At 32.1% G+C, this 25,146-nt stretch overlaps 1 pseudogene; it reads right to left on the bottom strand.

The window, feature by feature from the left end:
• LOC149558198 (uncharacterized) overlaps nt 1-20,942 on the bottom strand; it is a 54,898-nt pseudogene extending 33,956 nt beyond the window's left edge.
• Nucleotides 20,943-25,146: the final 4,204 nt, after the last annotated feature.

Here is a 25,146-nt window from a genome sequence, read left to right on the forward strand (position 1 = left end):
GATCTACAATATAGATTCATCCTTATCATCTTAGAATTGTAAAACAATCCGTAAGTTAGCTCAAAAATGGTTTACATAGAAGTTTGTGGCATTACAAACAACTATGTCCAAAATTGTTTAGTCAACACTTGAAGTGTTTGATGCTTGGCATCCACTGTATCTTCAATGTTATAACTCGACCTCTAAATGACTTGACATCTTTTGATCACTTAGCATCTAAATGACTTGGCATCTACTATCTTCTTAGAACTTGAGTGACTCGTCACATACTACTTACTCTACATATATTGTATATTTGATAATTTATGCTCGGCATACACTACTTGTTTAGCATGAACTAAGAAAATGACTTAAGTGTGTTGTCACTCATATGTCAGATTAATAGTATGTTATGTGTAGTTAGAGGTATATTTAGGATCTTGTCTTGATTCCATGTCTATTTTGCATAAATATTTATGAAGTTTTGTATGAGGTACACAATATTTTGTGGTGACTATTTTCAAGGCAAAATTTTGGTTGACAATTTTTGGTAATTGCATTATATCCTTTTGTCAAGGCTGTGGATCATTAAATGCAATTAGATTATGGTTGAATATATGTTAATGATTATATGGTTAACATGGAGGAATAAAATCTTCACTTAGAGAATATTTGTTAAGAATTTTCATCTTATGGTTTTGAGGAAGCTAATTATTGAAAATTCATTATTGAAAATGTCAATTATGATGTAGCATATAATGTAATATATTAATTGTGTCCTATACTATTAATTATAAATTGATGAAGCCTCAAAGATGACTCAATATGGTTTTTAGGACTTCTTATAATGGAAAAGTAATTTCCTTGGCTATAGTCATTAGTGAGATTATTTTGTTAGTGATACAAGCTTTGGATGTCAATTATGTCTTGTTAGAGAAGATATTGATGTTAGGCATCTATTTTGATATTCAAAGGAACTATATTGGAAAAAAATTTGTTGTTTAGTTAGTTCAAGGCTTGGATATGATTATCCTAAAGATTATTTAGTTACAATAGTCTTAGGCTAATTAAAAAATGGATTCATTTGTCCTCCTTTTCACTCTTAATAGGATTGGAAGAGATCCTAACAAGGTTGGAATCTCCTAATAGGGATTCAAAGTCTCCTAATAGGGACTCATATGTATTTATTGTATTTTACTGTCTCCTAATAGATTCTATCCATTCACAAGTAACTTTTATATTAGTACATCATCTTGTGGGCATAATTCCAACTAGGGTTATCCTTTTGATCAAAGGTTTCCCTAGCTAACATATCTAGTGTTATTGTGTGTCATTATCTTTCTATTTTTGTTGCATCTATTGTTTATATTTTTTATAATTAATAAAGATATTTGTAGTTTTTAAAATTCATAATTGATTCACCTCCCCCCCACCCTCTAACTCTTACTTATCTTAGTGGACTTTACTTTCTAACAATTAGTATCTAAGCATCAAGTCCTTGAAGGAAAAGTTTAACAATTGGAGGAGATCCATGGATTATTTGAGTAGAGAAAGTTTGTTGATTTTGATAGTTGGAAGGTGAAGATGAAGACTCATGTGTTGTGCATGAGTCTAGAATTACAACTGGCTACACTAAAAAAGGATAGATAGATGAAGGATAAGCTTGATTCCTGTGACCAAATGAAAAAAAGATCTATTCATGAAAAATTTGATTTCTAAGGAAGCATTATTTTTAGCATTTACTAAATCAACATATGGAGAGGTAAAATGAATTAAACCTTACACTTAAAATTTGGATTACTTTATAAAATATATTTGAAGGCAATGAATATGCTAACAAGTATATATTGTAAAGTTCAATATGTGTGTTTTAAGATGCTAAAATGTAGGAAGATGAACTTATAAGAAAATAATTTAAAGTAGGATATCTAATATTTTTGTTGGAATTAGAAGTTTTGGTGGAACTAAGGTAGAAGATGAGATTGTGTAGAATATTTTGAAGACCTTGACACCTTCTTATCATCAGATGGCACAAATAATTGAAGACATTATTTGGTTTTTAGGCCTAACTTAATAAAAGATACTCTTCTTAGAAAGTTGCAGGCATCTAAACTATGGATGAAATAGAATGAAGAATTACCTAGAGAGGATATTTCTTTCAACATACAAAGAGAAAAACCTACCTTGATAAGAAGTGTGAGTATAAGTGGAGATTATTTTAGAGAATGAGAAGAAAAGAAAGGGGAAGGTAAAAATATTGATGAAGGACTTGCCTTAATTATGAGGAGAGAACCCAAAGGTTGAAAAATTCTTAGTTGTTGGACATGTAAATAACTTGGTCACTATTCTTCTAAATTTACTAAGAGGTAAAATAAGTTTAAGCCTAGAAACCCTTACAAGTCAAAATACATAAAGATTGCTTCTTTGTTAATGAGGATGATGAACTTGATTTTAAGATAGTGAATTTCCTATATAAAAATGATGATTAGGATGATAAGATAGGATTTGTTGCTATTAAACAAGAAATTCTTAAAGAATAAATAAAGGAAGAAGCAAGAGAAGAAAAAACCTTAGTATCACATACTGAGAAGAAAATATCTGATTGGATTATAGATAATGGTTATTCCCTTCATATATGATTGAAGATATGAACAAATATTTTGAATTCAATAGTTACGATGGAGGAATAGTTAGACTTGGAAAAAATGTAGAATGTTACATTAAAAGAAAATAATCTATTACTCGTGGAATGACAAAGACTAGGAATGTTTACTTTGTGGATGGATCAAAATGTGATCTTTTATTGATGGACAACTTATTGACGAGCACTATTAGTTTAAGTTTATAGAAAAGAGTTTGCATTATCAAAGATAAGAATGAAACATTGATTGGTATTGGTACAACAAAAAGAGGTATTTCAGTTGAAACATACCAAAATGACATTTTTGGTTACTAAAATGGATAAGTGTTGGTAATGGCATAAGAGAATTTTTCTTATTAACTTTGGTAACATTGTGAAGGTTGGTACAAAATATACAAGATTCATTGATACAAAATTTACAGATTGGCCTAAGATTGTGAAACCCTCTAATATGTTTTGCAATGAATGTTTATTGGAAAATAAGAGTAAAATTTCAGTTCCAAGCAAGATGTTTACTAATTCAATGAAGGTAGATATTGTAGAATCAAATTTGAGCAATTCTTCAAGAACAAGAGATTTTAATGGAGAAAGGTACTTTATGTTTCTTACTAATTATTTGACTAGAATGGTGTAGGTTGCATTTCATAGAGAGAAATATGAATCTTGAGAAGTTTAAGATATTCATGACTAGAGTTTAAAATAAATTTGGATTGAGGATGAAATTTTTGAGATCAAATAGAGGTGGATAATTTATTTCAAATAAATTTAACAACTTTTGTGAGGGTAATGGTATCAAGAGATAACTTCCAGATCCTAAGACTATGTAGTAGAATGGAATAGAAGAAAGAAGGAACAAATGAATGAGTGAATAAATTAAAAAAGTGATGTTTGAGAACAATGTACCACATTTTTTTTTGGAGATAATCAATGAACATCATAATATACATGATGAAATTATGCTAGAGGTAGTTGCAATATTTTGGATGTAACTTGATGGAAAACTAGAATTAACATTTGAAATCATAGAAGATGATAGAAGATTCATTGAATTACATATGTCTAGATTTGTGGATTATTTGGGGAATTTTATCTTGGTTGTTGATGTGTAATGTGTAACATGTTATCTTGGTATCCAACTAGACAAAGTAGAGTAATGATATTTAATGGTGAGAGATAATCTTGGATCAAAATATGGATTACTTAATCTAATGATTTAATATTTTCTTAATGAGTAATGTATTCCTTAGTGTGGTCTTATTCATTTAATTATGCAATAGGGAAGTCCTAATAGGCTCACATAATTGCTCATTTGTAATGGGTATAAAGTAAAGTTATTTCCTATATTTGTAATGTATGGGATGTATGGAATGGTATGAAATGAGTGTGATTATAAGCCTTGATGGTGGTTTAATAGTGAAGAGTTAAGAGATTGAAAGATTCTTTAAGAGGAGATATGAGTAAAACCTATCATTCCTCACAGAAATCAAAGGAACTATTTTAGCAATGAAGTTATAGGTCTATCAGTTCAAGTTTGTTGGGTCTATTTTCTAGAAGATAAGGTGGTTAGAAATATCATCCTTTAGACAACATGCTCTCAAAATGAGCCTTTTATTCTCATCAACATATAATAGAGTTGTGAACCTTCTAATGAGGGTTCCAAGTCATTTAAGAGGGATTTGTCATTTAACAAGTATAATTGTACTATAAAAATTGTAATTGACTCCTAACTAGGTCACATCATATATTTGGAAATTTTTATATATTATTAAAAGATCTAATGCCCATTGGAATTTTTTCTCTGATCAAGGGGTTTCCTAAAAAGTACTAGGCTATGGTGTTTTGTTTCTTTCTATTTTTTATCAGTTATATAAGTTAGTAATTAATTGCATTTGTCCACAAATGGTTAACACCCACTCTTAGTTGTAAGGTGTGGAATTTTCTCATCACAAGGTGTAGGCTTAGTGGGGCCAAGCCCATTCCCTAGCATCCAAATATTTGGATGTGACACTAGAACTTTAGAATTCTAGCATGCATTAATTTTTTGAGGACTGTACTGATCAAATTTTGTGATGAACTAAAAACCCATTAGATTTGTCACCATATAAATTTCAAAATTATAAATTTTATATTGATATGATTGTTTCAACTATTTTTCCATTATTTATTAATCAAAGTGGTACATAAACATAAAAAGGTGAGGTTCACTAAAATATTAATAAATTTTTTTATTTTTAGGTTTTTTAAGAAACATAACATATAAAACCAATATATATACATTTCTCTTGAATATAAAAAGACAAAATTGAAAAAAAATAGGTTTTCATCAATTTATGTTTAAAAATATTATATAAAAAGTAAGAAAAAATATTCTTATTGATCCTTTGTTTCCTATGTATCTTTGTTAAGAAAGTTTGAAAAAAACTTATTTAGTGTGGTCCAAATATGGTGATCGTACATGGGTGCATGGTATGATCCTAAAATAGGCATATTTTAAAGTGTGGTTTTTAAACATGTCTACTAAGAGACAATTTCAACCATGTGGGTATTAAAATAAATAACATATTTGTAAACTAAACTCTAAGAACTACAATTTCTATTATAAATTTACTTTTTGAAACTCAATCTCTAAGTGTCTCAAAATTTGACATCAATTGATTGGAAATTTGAAAAATAAGGATAATAGTTTCACTTTTTACATAAATGTGGAACTCATGTTTTTTAAGCCACCCCACACTTGATAGGTTTGAGTTTTTTACCTTAACCTTTAAGTTATTCATTTTTAGTGTGTAAGAAAACTTGAACATTGACTTGGATATAATGATCAATTTTATTCTTATCATACATAGTCTTATAGTTATCTTGGCTCTTCTCTGATTATTCTTGTACAAATCAGTGAACAAATTGGATCTTTCAAAAAAAAAAGTTTCCTTTTCTGCATCACTACGTTCATCTCCCATTGAATCTTTTACAAAAACAAAATGCAAATGAGATATAGGAAAATAACCATATAGCACCTCAAAAGGAGGCCTCTATCTAGAAGATTTTATGTTGCAATTATAGGCATGTTGTACATAATGAAAATATTCATTTAAACTCTTAGGATGCTTGGTAAAACATCCTTAGAGTAAATTTACTATAGTTCTATTGACTAATTTTGTCTATTGTTCAAGTTGTCGACTAAAAGTACATATTTTTAAAATCTTGGTGTCTATTAATCAACATATACTTAACCAAAAGCTCAATGAATTGAGAATCTAGATTAGACATAATGGATGTGGACAAACTAAACTCAACTAAAAAATTGTAAAAGGATATATTTTTAGTCTTTTGAGTTGTGATCTACTTTGTACAACTCACTAGGAAACACATTTTCCTAATTCTATTCACTATTACATAGAAATACTCTTGCCCTTTTCTAGACAAAAATAAAACCTTTATTTATTTATAGACACACACACACACACACACACACACACACACACACACACACACACACACACACACACACACACACACATATATATATATATATATATATATATATTCATGTGTATATAAATATATGTATGTGTGTGTGTGTGTGTGTGTGTGTGTGTTTGTGTGTGTGTAGATGGTGCAAGAGCACCTAGGATAGGTATTTACAAAGCAATAAGTATGTTGGAAAGACCTAGGAGGAAAGAAATAAGAGTCTTAGAAAGACCTAGGAGGAATAAAGAGGTCCTTAGTTTAGGGGTCCTCATGCATGTCAAGCACCAATGTAGTCCATTATAGGCATCTTGATATCAAAATGATGCATTGGCCAAATGTTGTCAATTAGGGGTAAAAGTGCAAAAAGTTGCCTTACAAGACTAGATGAGCATAGGAGGATAGTTAAGCATGGAAATGACCTACACATGGTCTAAAAAAATTCCATGGTTGAATTTGAGTCTTGATATGTAGTCTTTCAAATTCCAAAGTGCAAAAATGTAAAAATTGACAATTTTACAGTTTTTGCAATTTTTCTTGTCAAAAGTTGCAAAGGTGATTAGAAGGCACAAGGAGGTTACCAATGAGTATGAGTTGGTTTATTTGGTTGTAGAATTAGTTTTTAAAACCCTCCAAGTCCCCATTCTATGGGTTGGATGTTCTAAGGAGTATGGATGCAAATAATTTAATGGAAAATTAATGAGAGTTTGAAAAAGAAGAAAAGGATTTTGATTTCAAAATGTGATTGAACCAGTTCTTTAGCATTGAAATATAGTTTTTAAATATTCAATAGTTGTTTCTTTTTTTGGTTGGAGGTTCTTAGCAATCAGTTTCTATACACAATAAATGATTATGCAAACTACCTATTTGTTGGCCATTACTATGGTAGGCTTTGCAAAATGGTGTCTACCAATATTCCCCATTGTTGAACCTCTCTAAAACCTGGAGAAATTCTTCAGGCTCATACTAATTTATATAGTAGGATGTATCGAGTAAGAAGTAAAGGGACCAACCATTTCCTTGGAAGCCTTAAGTGGGACTAGGTTGTTCTCCGGTAGAAGTTGAAACAAGGAAGGTAGTCTTCTTGCAAGGGGGAAGCATTTGGAATAGAATGGGTGTTATGGATGGATAGAATATAGTGTGAAGATAATATGACGCTAGGGCCCCTTACCTTATAATAGTAGGGGAGGGAAACTCCTACACCTAGATCGATTATTGCAAGGAGAAGTTTTAAAAGTTTCTAATGAGTAAGGAAGGGCATTTTTTTCTTGATTGGTCTAGGTTGCTGATAAACCATAGAAAACACTCAAAATTTGGGATAGGGCATTGATAGATCTTGGGAACCAAATACCTCAAGAAACTTGAAGGTCAGTTTGGGACCTTGTTAATGAAATATTTTCAAAAATCCAAGTTTAGTCCATTAGGAGGGCTAATTGGGGGCTATTGGGCCTAAAAGAGTTCTTCATTAGTTTGAAGGGATCATATAACAAGATAATGGATGGATTATGAAAGAAGGATGGAAAGAATTCCAAGACACCCTAGGAAGATCCTCCAACCCTTACAAGATAACACAAGTCATTAGGGAGGCCTAAAAGGAAGTTTCAAGCTAATATGCAAGTCTAGATGGGTAGGTCAATCTAAGGGAGAAGTTGTCTCTAAGTGATTAGGGTAACCTTGTGTAAGTAGGGGATATCAAGGAGTACACATCAACTATCTACACTACCCTAGACTAGTCCTGCCAAATTCGAATCAGGGCAATTTGATTTTGGGAGATATAAGTGTATGTTTAGTAATGAAGGAGAATCCTCCATAGGATCCACCATGGTAACAAATATAGAGTTGGCTAAGAAGGTTCAAGAGTAGGAAGAGGAAAACCTAGAATTGAAGGCTAAGATCAAAGTCTTGGAGATGAAACTTGAGAGAGAAACTCTCAATATTGAAGCAATGATGAATAAGGTCAACTAGTAGGAGGAACATGGTAGGAAGAAGTAGCTAGTGTTTGATCAATATGAGGCACCCACACTTGATCCTGAAATAGCTGAGGAACCATTGCTTAGTGAAATCAAGGAACTAAACCACAAGGCCTTGGAAGGACTACCACTTTTTCATGGAAAGATGGATATTGACCATGTCTTAGAATATTTGGAAGGCATGGAAAACTATTTTGAAAGTGAAAATGTGATAGAAGCTCAAAATGTGAAAGTAGCAAAGGCAAGAATGAGAGGAGCATCTATCACATGATGGAAATTCACTCAAGATGAAAGAGTGAAAGAGGGAAAGAAAACCTATGCTAATTGAAAGAGTATGGTGATTTAGATTCAAAAAATCTACCTTCTTGAAGATTTTGAAGTTCACTTGCACACAATAAGGTAGAATCTCAAACAAAGAGATAATGATGTGGCAAGTTATACTGAGGAATTTCATAAACTTTTCCTAAGATCTAATGTGCAAGTGGCTAAATGTATTAAGATAGATAGGTATATCAATGGCCTAAGGTGGAACATCCAAGAGGAACTTCAATTATGGAGTTCTAACATAGTTAAAATTTGTTACCAATTTGTACTTAAGGTAGAGGAGAAGTTAAAGAAGAAGCAAGACTTCAGCAATAGATGTAGAGGCAAAGGAAGGAGGTAAAGAAATTAGAGAGACAATTTTGGTGGTGGAAGAGGCCAAGCAACTAGACCCCAAGGGGATGGTAAGCCTAGTGAACAAAGTGGTTAAAGTAGTCCAAGAGGTGGATTTAACCAAAGAGGTAGAGGTAATAGTAGCTTTAGGGGAAAAAATAGAACTCAAGGCAAGGGTCCTTCGTACTTTTCTACCATGAAGTGTCACAACTATAACCAACTAGGGCATCGCTCTTATAGGTCTCTAAAGAAGGCTTCAACTTGAGGAGAAAGAAAGGTGGCTTATGCTCAAGAAGATAGTAGCAAGAATGTAGTTGATCTCCCACTTGGTTCAGAAGAAGGTGAGAATTTAAAATGTTTAGAAAAACACTCTTTAGGGAGCCCATGAAGGAGGAGCCGGGTAAAAGCATAGATCTGTGTCATCGTTTGTGATACAAAAACCTGTTTTGGTCAAATCTCATTTCTCTATCAAAACTCAATTTTTAAAAAAAAACTAAAAATACCCTTTTATAGATTTCAGATTCAATATCATCATTATATAAATTTTTGAGTGTTTTGATTAGTTATAATATGTTATAATCTAAAAATATTATAAGTCGATATTTCAACATTTTAGAAGATGCCCTCTCAAAAAATGAAAAAAAAATAGTAAATCATATCAAAAAAATAAAAAAATATATATTTATCACTAGAGGAGAGAATCCTCTTCATGAATATGTAATTTTTTTTCAAGAAGGTATAGATTTTATAGGGAAGTTTTGACGGAAGGAAAAAACTATTGGATTCTGACAAGGTCGAACTTGAGTACTTATAACAAAGAAAATATACATCAAAAATAATTATTTCTTTCTTTGTGCACTAGCTATACATGTCATCTATAAAATATTTTCAAATCATAACAAAAAAAGATGATTTGCACATACTTGTTTGACGAGAACTACATCCTATATTTTTTATAGTTAAAAAAGGGACTTCAAAATAAAATAAAATGAATAAATTCTTAGTCAAAAAAATAATAAAAATTATAGGCATAAAATTCATACAATTCTACACATTTCATCAGTTTACATCATCTTCATATTTTAAACACAAATACCATTTTTTTTGTCATTAATGTTGAACTATCACATTTTGATATCACTTTTCTTTATAAAAGGTGACACAAGTTTGTGCTTTTACCCAGCCAAGATAAAGAAGAGCCCTATTTAGGTTCAAATGCAAGGTGCAAAACAAGGTATGTAAAGTTATCATTGACTTTGGTTCTAATGATAACATAATTTTAGAAGAGGTTGTAGTAAAATTAAAACTTAATTTAAGACTTCCTCATAACAATCCTTATAGAGTCACATAGCTAAATAATGGTTAGCATGTAGAGGTTAAGGATCAAGAATGGGTTGACTACAATATTGGTAGGTATAAGGAAAGAGTTCTCTATAATATAATGCTAATGGATGCATGGCATATCCTATTAGGGAGGCCATGCAAATATGATAGAGAATCCCAATATGATGGCAGGAAGAATGTTTACAAGTTCAAGAAAGGAGAGGAGTCTTATACCATTCAGTCTTTGTTAGAAGGAGAAAGAACAAAATTGGTGGGACTCAGTGTTCTCATTGTAGGTGAAAAAGAATTCCTAAACATCACGAAAGAAGGAGAGGGCATAGGGTATGTCATCATTGTCAAACCTTAGAATGCACAAAGCACAATCAAATCACAATTGCCTAAGGAAGTGCACCTATTGGATTAGTTTGATGATATTATAAGTGATGGGAAGCCAAAATTGTCACCCAAGAGAACTATCAGCCATCAAATAGATTTCATCCCTGGAGTAGCTTTTCCTAAAAAGGTATCCTATAAGATGGCACCTACTCAACATGAGGAGATAGCCAAAGAAGTACAAGAACTATTGGATCATGGATTGATAAGGAAGAGTGTGAGCCCATGTGTCATCCCAACTATCTTGGTACTAAAGAATGTAGGTACTTGGAGAATGTGTATAGATTCAAGGAACAATTAGGTACATATTCCAAATCCCAAGAAATTAAGATTTTCTTGATTATTTGGGTAATGCAAAGTACTTCACCAAAATTGATTTAAAGAGAGGATATCATCAGATAAGAATTAAGGAGGGAGATAAGTGGAAGACATCTTTTAAGACTACTGAAGGATTGTATAAGTGACTAGTGACACCTTTTGGTTTGTCATATTTCCCCTCTACATTCATGAGGCTCATGAATGAAGTTTTTGTTGACTACTTGGGTAAGTTTTTTTTCATTTATCTTGATTTTTAGTAGCACAAAGGAAGAACATTTAGGGAATTTGGATCTTTTCTTGAAAAGGTTATCTAATGCTAAGATCACCATCAACCTTGAAAAATTTGATTTCATGAAGGAAGAGTTGGTCTACTTGGGTTTTGTCATCTCACAGGCATAACTCAAGATGGATCCTAGCAAGGTGGAGGCCATACTTAGCTGGCCAACACCCAAGACTACCTCAGAGGTAAGGAGCTTCCATGGCTTAGCACAATTTTATAGAGAGTTCATTAAGAAATTCAGCCATATATGTGCACCCTTGTTGGATACCATTAAAGGTCAGATTATAGCCAAGTTCAAGTGGATTGATGAAACCAATGGAAACTTTGAATTGTTGAAACAATAGATTGCCACTCAACCAATTTTGGTTTTACCTAGCTTTGAGAAGTTGTTTATTTTTGAGTGTGATGCCAATAACCTTTTCATTAGAAAAGTTCTTAGCCAAGAGGGTAAACTAGTTGCATTCCATAGTGAAAATTTGAATGAAGCCAAGAGGAAGTATTCTTCCTATGACATTGAATGTATGCTTTGGTCTAAGCCATGAGGAAATGGAGCCATTACCTATTGCCTAAATAATTTTTTTTTATTCACATAATCAAGCCTTACACTTTTGAAATTCCAAAGATAAACTAAGTCACAAGCACATGAAGTGCATGGAGTATATTCTGGCCTATACATTCATCATCAAACATAAAAAAGGCATTGCAAACAAAGTTGCAAATGCACTTAACTATAGGTTGTTGATTGTACAAGAAGTGTAGATTAGGAGTGTGGGAATTGAAACCTTCAAGGAGCTATAACTTGATGATTCATATTTTTCCAAGCCCTATCAAGTGTGTAGTGATTATACTAACCATTTTCATCATGAGTTTTCTGATTTCACCTTGCAGGAAGGCCACTTGTTCAAAGGCAATTAACTATGTGTCCCAAAGGGATCCATTAGAGAAAACTTGATCTAAGAGAAGCACAATAGGGATTAAATGGACATTTTGGAGTGCACAAGATAGTGGATTTGGTCCAAAGGTTTTACTATTGGCCTACTTTGAGTAGAGATGTGAAAAGTTATGTAGAATGTTGCATGGTTTGTTAGAAAGAAAAAGGAGTTTCCACCAATGCAAAATTATATCAACCATTACCTATTCCATGAAGAGTTTTGGAATGTCTAAGCATGGACTTTGCCATGGTTTTGAGAATGTTTATGTCATTGTGGAAAGGTTCAACAAAATGGCTCACTTTGTGCCATGTAAAACCACTCATGATTCATGTGCCATTGCCAATTTATTCTTTAGGGAAGTAGTCAAGATGCATGGACTTATTCTTATTATTGTGTTTGATAGGGACACTAAGTTTATGAGTCACTTTTTGAAGACTCTGTGGCGCAAGTTGGGTACCGACCTTTCATTTGGATCTACCTATCATCCTTAAATAGATGGCCAAATAGAAGTAGTTAATAGGAGCTTGGGAAACCTCTTTAGATGCTTGACCAAGGAGTATGGTTAGATTTGGGATCACATTATTGCATAAGAAGAGTATGCCTACAATGATACTATAAACATGACTACTAGGAAAAGTCCTTTTGAATTGGTTTATGGAGTGCATCCTAGAGGCATTCTTGAATTAAGAGTCATGAAAGAAGGTGCAAAGGTCATTGGAGTGGCTAAAGACTTTTCTCTTTCCATGAAAGAGGTTCATGTCATGGTAAAGAAAACCTTGGAGTAGAATACAACCAAGATGAAGAAATGGGCTGATGCAAGAGGAGAGATGTTCAATTTACAGTTGACGAGTATGTTATGGTTCATCTTAACAAGCATAGGTTGTCCAAAATATAATCTCACAAGTTATAGAATACACAACTTACCAAGTTCATAAAATAGTTTGTCATGAAAACGATTATATAATTCTTCTCCTCAATTATAGTGGATTAGTATTTCATATAAATACATGAAATATTCATCTCTAGGATATAATCAATATAACTTGCATTAGCTAAAGATCTAATTTGTAAAATTATGAATGCATTGATATAAGGTCTTGATAACATATCAACAACTTTATTGTGTACATTTATTATACTTGATATCCAAATAGAATTTATTCAAGACTCCCCTCCATGAAAATATCATGACTTTTGTAGCTTGAACTATAATTGAAGATATTATAGAGTATGTTGATTTATATGTATGATTGTCTCTTTTCCCATAAATTAATATTTCCACTACTTCATACTCTTAACTGAACGATTCAATTGTTCTTCTTAAGTAGGATAATTTCTAACTCTACCACTAAAAGTCTAAGAATGGTAGCAAATAAATTTCCTTCATTGTATTAACACTTTTACCATGGTTTAGACACTTGCTTTAGTTTCAATTTGAAATGATTGTTGTAGATCTGGCAATGCCAACTTTGGGGTAGTATTGATTTCTATTTTAAAGTTTCCAAGACATTTTGTTCTTTGTCTCCCCACTTAAACATGTGCTTAGTACTCATCATAGTGTGTAGCAATGAACTTCCTCTAATATTAAAATTTTCCAAAGAAAGCTATAAACTTTAGTATCATTATTAGGCTTAAGCCATATAATGATGGCCTCAACTATAGATGGATTAATTTTCAATTCACCACCCCTACAATATAGCCTAAATAAACTAAAAATGTTTTTTTTCCAAATTCACACATGGACATTTTTACACACATTTTTTCCTTGTAAAAAATGTCTAAGACTTTCTCAACATGTATTAGATGATCTTCCTAACTTTTACTCAAAATAGAAATATCATGTAAGTGGACTATTATTAAATAATCAATGAATGACTTTAATATCTGATTTATAGCTTGCATGAATGTGGCTAGAACAATACAAATTACAAAAGGCATAACTAGCCATTCAAACAAACATTTTTTTAAAAGAATTTTTCCAAATATCATCTTGAGACATTCTAATTTGGTGATAACCATTTCTTAAGCCTAATTTAATGAATATATTCCATCACTTAATTGATCTAAAAAATTATCAATTTGAAGAAGGGCACAACCATACTTCACTATGATCCTATTCAATGCCCAGATATCCACATACATTATACATGTTCCATTTTTCTTTGTTACTAGCACAATAGGCTCTCTCTCTCTCTCTCTCTCTCTCTCTCTCTCTCTCTCTCTCTCTCTCTAGTTCTTGAAATAACCCATCACAGTTAGACACAATCTAATTAATTCATCTTTATGTTTAGGATGATATATTTTGAAAGAATTGGATTCTAGCATAATATGCTCTCTCTCTCTCTCTCTCTCTCTCTCTCTCTCTCTCTCTCTCTCTCTCTCTCTCTCTAGTTCCTGAAATAACCCATCATAGTTAGACACAATCTAATTAATTCATCTTTATGTTTAGGATGATATATTTTGAAAGAATTGGATTCTAGCATTTTCAAATCTCTTCATTTCTTACGTGTACTAAAGGACAAATCAGTATTTAGTCAACATGTTCTCACAATACAATTAATCTTATCTTTGACCAAATGATACTTGTACTCCTCCCTATGAAAGATAACTTTTCTATTATACACAAATGGGTGTACAAAATAATCCTACAAACATCTAGTGGTACAACATCTATCTCTACCTTATCAATGGATTTAGATGTAATTACAAATTTGAGTTTACATTGTTTAAATATATGTAGTTCTTCATATTCTAACATGCATACATGTTTGAAAATTGGTGGAAATAAGAGTATTTCATGTTAAGGGACACAAATGATGTACCTATTGGAAACAACTGATAAATAAAATTAATGCATGCTTGTCATGATTTTTATTTTATTAATTTTTAGTCAAAAATAATAATTAAATTCCAATAAAATTAGCACTAGTCAACCATAAAATAGAAATTAATCATTACAAATGAGTTTCAAAATAAAACATTAAATTTTGTATCTGAACTTTAGTATTCAAAATCTTTTAATTATAATTACTCATTAAAACATTAGTTCCCTCTTTGTGTGTGTGTGTGTGTGTGTGTGTGTGTGTGTGTGTATATATATAACTAGAATGAAAATTGTGTATGGAGATTAAAAGAAAAATAATAAACTTCAATTATAGTGTGCAAAAAATGTCGATGGAAACAAAGAAAAACTCTCCTTTAAAGTCTTATATACTTTGATAGTTCAACTTTCTCATTGTTTTCAAACATTTATAATGGTAGGGCCATGTATAGGTATGAAGGACTAGAGGAATAACAAGGCTATTCAAGTGATTCATGGCTATGTACTTTCTCATGCACACAATTGAATTAACAAAGTTCTTGGAAAACACTTGAACAAGAATATCGGTGCTATCAATTGCCTCTCTAATCTCACTTTATTCGTTGTCCTTGGTGTCTCTCCATACATGAACTAACCCCGTGCACAAGTATTGTACTTATCACCAATCAATATTTCCCTTTCACTTGTTGCATGGTACACAAAGTAGGGGAGAGGACCTGGTACTTGAACACCCTAACTTTGAACTTATCAAAATCCTATGTGGAAATTTCAAATCGCTCCCATTTTTTTATAGTACCTTACTTGGTGAGTCACCTATTTATAAGTAAAGTTTCAAGTCCACATCACCCATTATGATGCCACATTAGCATGCTTTTTGCCAAGTTGTCCAAAATAGCCCAAAAATAAGTGAGACCAATGGTTGTGCATAAAGGGTAACCATAGTTGAACAGCTGATGTGGCGTCATATCATTGGTTAATTTTTATAACTAAGAGTACATTTTATTCGATTTTGGGTAGTTAGCATTGTACTAACAGCTTTAAAGTCACAAGTATTGATACAATGTTGTCAAAAAAAAATGATATTAAATCAATAAGTGTAGGTATCAAGTAACAACTCCTATCACAACTATTGGAACGTGTTCAAGTAGTGGGTCCTCTCCCCTAGACATTAAACTTCTTTTTCACCAAGCTTCCTAGGCCGACGCTTCTGCAAGTTCAAAAATCATATTAATCACTAATTTATCACTAGAGTAAATTTCAAACAATTGAACAGAAATATATCTTCTTTCAAAGTTCTTCAATAGTGTCCTTTTTAACCTGTTTAACTCTCTACGCTGGGCTAACCTGGAGACCCAAATTGTGAAAGGTCTTCGGGTGTGCCGGAGTTGAGAAATAGAATCTCCTAAGATTTTGTAACTCGTCTAATGGGTAATGAAGGGTCTATAAACCGGAACAACCACGTATAGACAAATGTTGGAGTTGTGCCAAGTAGCCTATTGTGTTGGGAAGATTCCTCAGCCTTGAACATCATCTCAAGTTGAGCACTTCCAGCTGACCTAAATTTCTTACACTACTGGGAAGATTCCTTATCTTCGTGCAGTCTATCAACTTCAGCATTTTAAGTTGCTTCAAGTTGCCCACAGAGTTAGGAAGGCCTCTTAAATTGGTACAACCGTAAAAACACAACTCCAGTTGTGACAAGTAACCAAGCGTGTTTGGAAGTGTTGTGAGAGCCACACAATCCCACAGATAAATGCATCGGAGGTTCACCGTGCTGGTAACTGTTTTGGGGATACTTGTAAGGCTTGTACACAGCTCTAAACTTAAAATCCTTATTTGGGACCAACTGCTATCCAGATCGAATCTATCTCGTTTTAACCATGTACGCGTATCACTGACAAATTCACAGTTTTTAATTTTTATCCATAACAAATTAGGAGCAATGTTGCCAACTACTTGCACACAAAGGCACTATGTGCACGCTAACGGGATTTCTTGCATTCTCTTCTTCGTAAACAAGCATTTTCACTTTCTCTGCTTTATCCCTATTCAAAATTCTATGTGCCACTTTCGCTGGCAGGCATAGTCTACTATTATTATAAGCCAGCTCTTGAATCCCTCTTCCCATTCCTCGCAAAAGGTCATGCATATCGAGAAGATCTTGAGGGCCACTGTAGCTTATAAGCATTTTCCGCAAAAAATTCTTGAGGGCTGTTTGAACTCTGTCTGGGAATAAAGCTTCCCAGAAAGTAACGGCGTCAGTTTTCCTCTCACCGGCAAAGCAACAAGCTATTTCCATAAACATTTCCTTCTCAACATGGCTAAGTCCATCATAACTGATTTGGAGGACTCTGGATATTTCTTGATTTTCCCGATGTTATGAAGAGCTTCTTCCCAACATTGGATGTCGTTGGGCTCCTTCTTATCAAACAAATGAGCTCCAATGACTTGTAGAGAAAGCGGATGACCCCGGCAGGCTCTTGCAATTCTTGTAGAAAGGTTTTTGTAGCTGGCTTCGGGGAACTGCCTCAAGAAAGCATGCCAAGAAAATAATTGAAGGGCTTCACCTTTTCGTAGCCCACCCATTTGAAGAACTGAATCAAGCTTAGCAAGATTGAGGATGTGTCGATCTTGGGAAGTAATGATGAGTCGACTACCAGGCCCATACCAATTACCGCTGACTGCATCCAAGTGGCTCATATCATTCACATTGTCCAATATGACAAGAACACGAGATCCTCGTAATAGATTTTTCATCAGAGCTTTCCCCTCGGCAACACTTGAAACTTCACCACGGTAATTTACCAGTCTTCATAGAATCGCTCGTTGCAATTCCTCAAGGGTCGTAATTTTTCTGTGCAAAGAAATGAGCGTGAAACATTGCATAAATTCTGTTGTAAACAGCTTTGACCAAGGTGATTTTGCCGATGCCGCCGAGACCGCCGACTCCCACTCTGACTGTGGTGTGCCTGCATGAACTCAGATGTAATCTTTTGAGTAGGTCAGAGATATGCGTTTGGAGTCCCACAAGATGGGGAGGGACATCAAGCGGAGTAATCTTCAAGGTATTCAAGACATCTTTCACAACTTTCTTTATCAATCGTTCTTCGTACCTCAAAATCACCTTCCATATATTACACCTTACTAGCTGCCACTCAATATTAGGAAGGTTTTCAAACTTATGATTTCACGTAAATACTATTTAACAACTAATGCTTTATTCATTCAAAATCAGAACCACATTTTCTCATGACAAACTGAATGTGCTTCCAGCAGACTTAATTGATGACTGGTGATAATGCATAACTGGTCTAATGAAAATCAGTAGGGGATTGTGTTGGAATAGCTACATCCATTTTCAGCAAAAAAATGTTTTGAGAAAATAAGGAAAAAAATTCAGAAGATTGTATAGAAAATCTTTTTTTGTACTAATTATTTTTCATCTTTATTCTATATAATAATTTACAATATCCAACATTCTTATGATGACACTTCATAAGGTACAAAATAGAATCTTCTTATTTATCTCCTTTTATTTCACAAGTTATTGGTTTATTATTTATTTTCTGTCCAATTTTTAATGTTGTCTTATCTATTATCTAGTAGTTTGCTCTTTCTAAAAAATTTAATTCAAAATTAAGTGATTACGGTATTTGATTGAATTCCTACTCTCACATGTGAAACTAATTTTGTGTCATCTCTTATTTTAGTGTTTCCTTACGTTATTCTATATTATTCTCCCTCATATTTAGTTCCAAAAAAGGTATTGCTCAATTTTTCATATGTGTGTGTGTGTGTGTGTGTACATATATATGTATGTATGTATGTATGTATGTATGTATGTATACATATACATATATATATATATACACATATACATACACATACATATATACATATACATAGACATACATATATATATACACATATACATACACACACACACACATATATATATACACACACACATACATACATACATACATACATTGTTGTTGTTAATATTTTCTAGTGGCAATTAACTTACAATACAAAGTTTTTATATTGATTAACATAGAGACATGTCTCTTCTACTCCTATATATATACATTAATATTTGCACTTGGAATACACATACCATAATACAATGCTAATACATTTGTAGTGTTCCTAGAAACTCAAAAAAATTCTTAATCATAATCTTAAATTGTATGGAGATTTATATTAAAGAGGCAATGCATAATGATAAAAGACAAGGTAATAAACTCATACTCTTACACCATGGGTTGATTTTTTATTTTGTTCACTTCCACTTGGCTTTATGCCTACCCAAACAAATATATGATTTGAGATTCCCTCAATTTTCCAAACCTCTCTCTTCAAGTATTTGTTGATCTCCAAGTCATGTTGCTAATTCATGTCAAACACTTGTCATTTCGAAGGCAAAGTTCATTAGTTATCACTATGATCGAGCCATTCTACTAAGGTTGAGAAACGTATCTGATTTGTGTAGCTACTACTAAGAAAATAAGTGGTTGCCAAGTACTACAGTATGTGTTGAACTAAGCAAGTATATCGAGTGATAGTTTATACAGAGAAATGTGAATGTTGACTGATAGCAAATGGATAACAGTTATGACCAAGCACAATGAATGTTTATGCTGAGTAAGACAATTTTTGTATATGTGTTTGAAATGGCACAAATGCTTAGGCAAGCCATTTTGCCTAAAATTAATGTATATTTTAAAGATCAAGGAGTAGTCGAAGGAGATGACTATGCATTTTGTTTTGATCACTGATCCCTATGCAAGACATTCAACCAATAAAAAAAAGGGAATACATAAATGAAAAAAGTGTTGAGTATAGATTATTGATCTTGATTTAGAAGCTTCATGAGTTTCCTATATAAGGAGGATCCAAACCCTAAATTTAAGTGTGAGAAGAAAAGTGTGTATGCAAAAGAGCCCATGTTTGGATGTTAGAAGCAAGAACCAGACATATAAACCAAGTAGTGAAGTACAAAGAAAAATCTATATGATCAAAGAGAGGAGATCTATAATCTAGCATTAGAGTCATAACCAAAGGATCATATACATTCTAGCAAATAAACCAGGTTCAATTTCATAATAGAGTGGTCTTAATAGGCCTATGTAAATCTCTTATCAAAGTGCTTACTTTTTTGTAAGATCAAATCCTTTCATAATGGTAGAATGAATAAGTCTTGTAAGATATTAGGAGGAAAAACTCTCGCACAGTACAACCAAAAGTGATCAAATATTCTAACCTTAATAGGCACACTTTATTGTTGTAGTAATGAAGATTTGTGGGTGTCATCCCCACCCCTATTTTACCTTCCCCTTGGAGGGTGTCCAGGTAAAGAAATATTTTTTGTTATGTATTTTATATTTACTTTCAAGCTTATCATTGTGATTAATTTGTGATATTGTTGAGTTAAGGGTTTATGGTGATAGTTTAAGATTTTAATTAAAGGAAAAAAAAAAAAAAAAACCTAGAGATCTCAACTCAACCCCCTCCCTTCTTAGTATCTTACTTTCCCAATAGAGTTGCAACAATTTGTATCAGAGCTCTAGTTCTCTTAGAAGAAGTCTAACAACTTGAGAGTTAAGATCTTGGAGATGGAGACCTTCAAGTTGGGAAAGATCATTGAGAATCAGAAGCTTGATGTACAGATTGTATTGCAGTAGGTTGATGCAGAAAGAGATGAATTAAAGAAATCCTTAAAGAAAAAGAAAGAGTTGGCTATTTAGTAGAATGAAACTCAATATCAAGATCGGCAAGTATAGTGAAGTGTTGAAAGGCTTCTTGTTACCGAATTACTCAGATCCTGTATCTCCGTACCCTACCCCGAATGTCTGTCATAGACGAAAGTGTCCAAGATCTCAATTAGTGGAGATTGTTGCCCCTTCCTTGAGACTCTTGCTCTGCAAGATAATAGGGATTTAAGGGAGTTGCAAATCCTGCCACCAACATTGAAGAAGATAGGAGTTGCTAACTGTGACGCCATTCATGACATCAGAGGTGTTCACGGCTTGAGAAAGCTTAAGTATCTGTGGATATACAGTTGTAGAGAGTTAGAGGAGCTTCCAGATTTTGGAGAATTAGCGTCTTTACAAACCTTAGCATTGACAGCTAGAAAGGTGAAGAAGACAGAAGGGTTAGAACGCATTCTCTAAAGGAATTCGACTTCCACATGTACTCGAAATTGGAGAAGACAGAGGGTTTAGAAGATATACAATCACTGGAAAAGCTTAGGATATATAGCTGCACTCAATTAAAGAGCCTCCCAAATATTGGGGGATTAACTTCTCTTAAAGAATTTGATTTACAAATGTGCCCCAAATCGGATAAGATGGAAGGTTTAGAAAACATAGTCATTGGAGAGGCTCAGGATATGTGACAGCCCAGAATCAGATGGACTTCCAAGTCTCGCAGGGTTAATTTCTCCAAAGGTTGAACCGTTCATCAGTAAGATGCGGGTAAATCAATTATATTTAAATTAGAAGTATGAAAGTATATTTGCTATTATATGTGCAGAAATGGCCAAGAGAAGTGATCACAAGTAATGAACAATTGGATAACATCTCCTAAAACATTCAACTAAAATATTTATTAACATTTGTTGTCTGACAGTGAAAAGACCGAGGGTTTTGATTGCAAATAGTGCAAACCCTTTAAACCTACATATGATTGAAACATTGTCATCTTATAAAGTAATGCCATCTAAATTAAAGTAATGGCATCTGTTTTGGTTAATATATTGACACAAGCTGCTAAAAATTATTCAAGTTTGCACAATAATCTTCTTGATTTCTTGGAAATTGTTTTATATGGAAAATATATTATCATTCAATTTGAGTGTGAATGAGAGTGTGATTTATTGATTTTGCAATAACTATCTTTCTATATATAAATCAAATAAGTTGATGTACTTAGAAATTTGATAGTTGATTAAAGTTGGGAAGCCAACAAAACCCTACTATAAATGAGTGGTCATATTTTGCCACATCAAAGTTTATATTTTCTTACAAGTATAATATTAAAATATGAGAAAATATTCTCAAAGATTTGTTAAATAGAAAAGTGGTTGATTAAAAAATGATATTTAGTGTTTAGTCAAACTAAAGGAATCCAAAAATGATATTCTATTTAAAATAATATTCTATTAAAATTTAATAGTTTAAATATTGAATTTATAGCAATAGTTATAACAAATTTACTGAATTTATAGCAATATTTATAACAAATTTATCCCAACTACTATTCAAAGCAAGTAGAGAGAAACTAAGGCTTAGATAGTGCATTTAAAACAATAGTTATCACAAATTTATCTCATTGAAATAGTAAAACTATTATTTAAAAGAAATAAAATATTATCCTAGACAATTGCTTCTTTGTTGTGCATGCACTTGACAAAAAATGAGTTCAAAAACTTCCTTCACATAGAAAAAGTTTAATAAATAAATATATTATGGATATCTATTAAAGTTAAATGAAATAGCAAGTGCATGTGTAAAATGAGACAACCTAAATACAAAAGAAAATTATAAATAGAAACTATTTTCAAGAATCTAATACAAAAATAAGCTATGAAGAATATGTGACTTTTGGAAAATTTATGTATAAATAAATAAAGAGGGTAGAGGGAGAGATAATATATTTTCCTATTTTTTTTAGAATGATTATTTATAAATATTATCTTATTGTAAAAAGATAAATAGTTATATCAAAATTTCAATTGTAAATACAAAAGAAGTTATAAATAGAAATCATTTTGATGAAATGTAGAGTTAATATAAAAATAGAATTTTGAAATAGCATAGAGAGATAAATAGAGAGGCAAATAAATAAATAAATAAATAGATAGATAGATAGGATGGGACGGGTGATAAGTCAGATACATGAAGGGTACACAAAGAGAAAGGGAGTTGAAATGAGAGAAATAAGAAGATGTGAGAAAGGAGATACATATAAAAAGATAGTCATAGATAGAGAGTGTGTGTGACTTAGTGAGAGACCTATAGATATAAAATAAGAAAGGAAAATAGATATATGAAAGAGAAAATAGTGATAAATAAAGATACTAATGAAACTTTGTGTGTGTGTGTGTGTGTGTGTGTGTGTGAGAGAGAGAGAGAGAGAGAGAGAGAGAGAGAGAGAGAGAGAGAGAGAGAGAGAGGGTGAAATAAAGATGATGAGATAAATCTAATTTTGAATTGTTGGTTTCAAATGATAGTAAGGCAGACATGGAAAACACAGATATAAATATTTATTTCTTCCCATCACCATGTCATGTGCTATCACTATACGTAAATTCAAAGGGCTTAAACTACACAAAGAATGATGGGTACTGGTAGAGTTGAGAGATGTGGTTTGACTTTTATAGCTTATCTAGAGTGAAATCAATAGATTAGCTCCACATTTGACCCACTTTCACCTTTCACGAATACTCCAAAATGTGAAGCAATCCATATATAAATATATAGAAAGAAGAGAAAGCTTGCCAAAATATATATACTTAAAAAAAAAATCATTATTCTAACTATAAAAAGCAATACAAATGGAAATTTTCTATACAATATTTTACTAGAACTACAAAACATAATTATAACTAGAAATATAATAATAACTATTCAAAAACATCATCAAATATATACAAAAATATCAGCTCAATCCTTACACCTTTCAAAGGTGCAAGAACTAGGTCTACTATAGATGATATTTTCTTGTTTGGTGTGTATCTCTTAAGAAAAAATGTGGAATAAAATTTTGAACAACTATGCTTCTTTACACAGTTAGTGTATCAATTTTGAAAAGAGTAAGTTATATTTTTCCAATACTTACTATGCTGCCCAAAACAAGATCTCAAGAACCCTTGGTTACAATATTTCTTCCCTTTTAAATTGTTATCTTTGCCTTCCCCTTTCTATGAAATTCCCTCTTCATAACTGCTAGAGTAGCCCAATTGAAAGTTTTCAAAGAAAACTAGCAAGTTGGAAAGGGAAGCTTTTAGATCTTGGACACAAGGTTCAAATACTTAAATATATCATTTTGAGAATTTTTTTTTACTTCATGTCTTTCTTTAGAATACTATCTATATGGACAAAGTCAACAGAAAAAAAATATAATATCTTTTTTAAATGAGAATTGAAGAAAAAATTTGAGTGGCTCCTTTGAAGTGAGACTATGTGTCCTCTTCCAAGATGGTGGAAGAGATAGGTTCAAGGAAAATTAAAATTTCAAAAAATCTAGCTTCTCTTAAGTGGGTTGTATTACTATGCAAGGCAAGAGGGAATCTGACTAGAATAAGAAAATCCAAATAAATGTCATATGGGAGATATGATCCTTTTCCCTATGAGGTAGATCTAGTTGGTGGCATACCATTGTCGAAAAGTATCATCAATGTCAAAAAGGGTATCAGAGAAGGGAGAAAAATGATTATTGGAAATAGAAAAAAAGGATATCTTACCATTGGATAAATGGTACAAAGACTCTCCTCTAATGGAAATTAGCTCTATGACCCCTATTAGATAAAGGCTTACTAATATTTTTAGTTGCAAGGTTGAAAATTTTATTTTAATCTAAAGCCATATGAAGGAAACTTTGATATATTTTGAAAATATTTTGGACTCAAGAGGAGATGTTAAAGGAATACTAACATAAGAAAGGAAAATGTCAGAAAAAATAATGAGTATGTTGCATGATTGTGATCTTTTTTCTCAAGGAGTACAAGGTCAATAGATTTAGGACTATAACAGCTTTGGATCGTTTTTGGTTAGTCATTGCATAAAACTACAAAGTTGCTTCACCTTTTAGGCTAATTTATTAGAATGACTAAATTTGAGTATTTCCATCCAAAAATATTTATTTTTAAATATGTGATGTAGCTAAATTCATTCTTTCTAAGTTATATATGGTCTCACACTTTTCTAATTGGAAATATCTATTAAATTTATGTTTTATACTAGTTTATTTCCAATCACTAAAGAAATAAAATTATTTCAAAAAAGTGGCATTTCAATAACTCTTACTATTTTTTATGAATTTTTTTAATAATATGTAAACACTATTTTATAGATCTGGGAGTCAAGAATATTAGATCATATAGATTTTATAGTGTTTTAATTTGATATAGCGTGTTGTAATTAGAAAATTCTACAACCATGTATTTTAACACTAAAAAAGATGTTGATTTTGAGAAAGAAAAAAATATTAGATCATATCAAAAAAGTATAAAAATTATATGACCTTCTAAAGGAGAGAGTACTCTTCTAAAATGTATAAATTTTCTTCTAGTTAGAATACATTTATTTTTAAAAATATGGCAGGAGATGAAAACTATCGATTTAAGGTGAGTTGAGATTTCAATCCTT

Source organism: Cupressus sempervirens, chromosome 5 (genome assembly GCF_028749045.1).
Source record: "Cupressus sempervirens isolate cs-2001-9-10 chromosome 5, ASM2874904v1, whole genome shotgun sequence".
In the NCBI taxonomy this organism is placed as follows: Eukaryota; Viridiplantae; Streptophyta; class Pinopsida; order Cupressales; family Cupressaceae; genus Cupressus; species Cupressus sempervirens.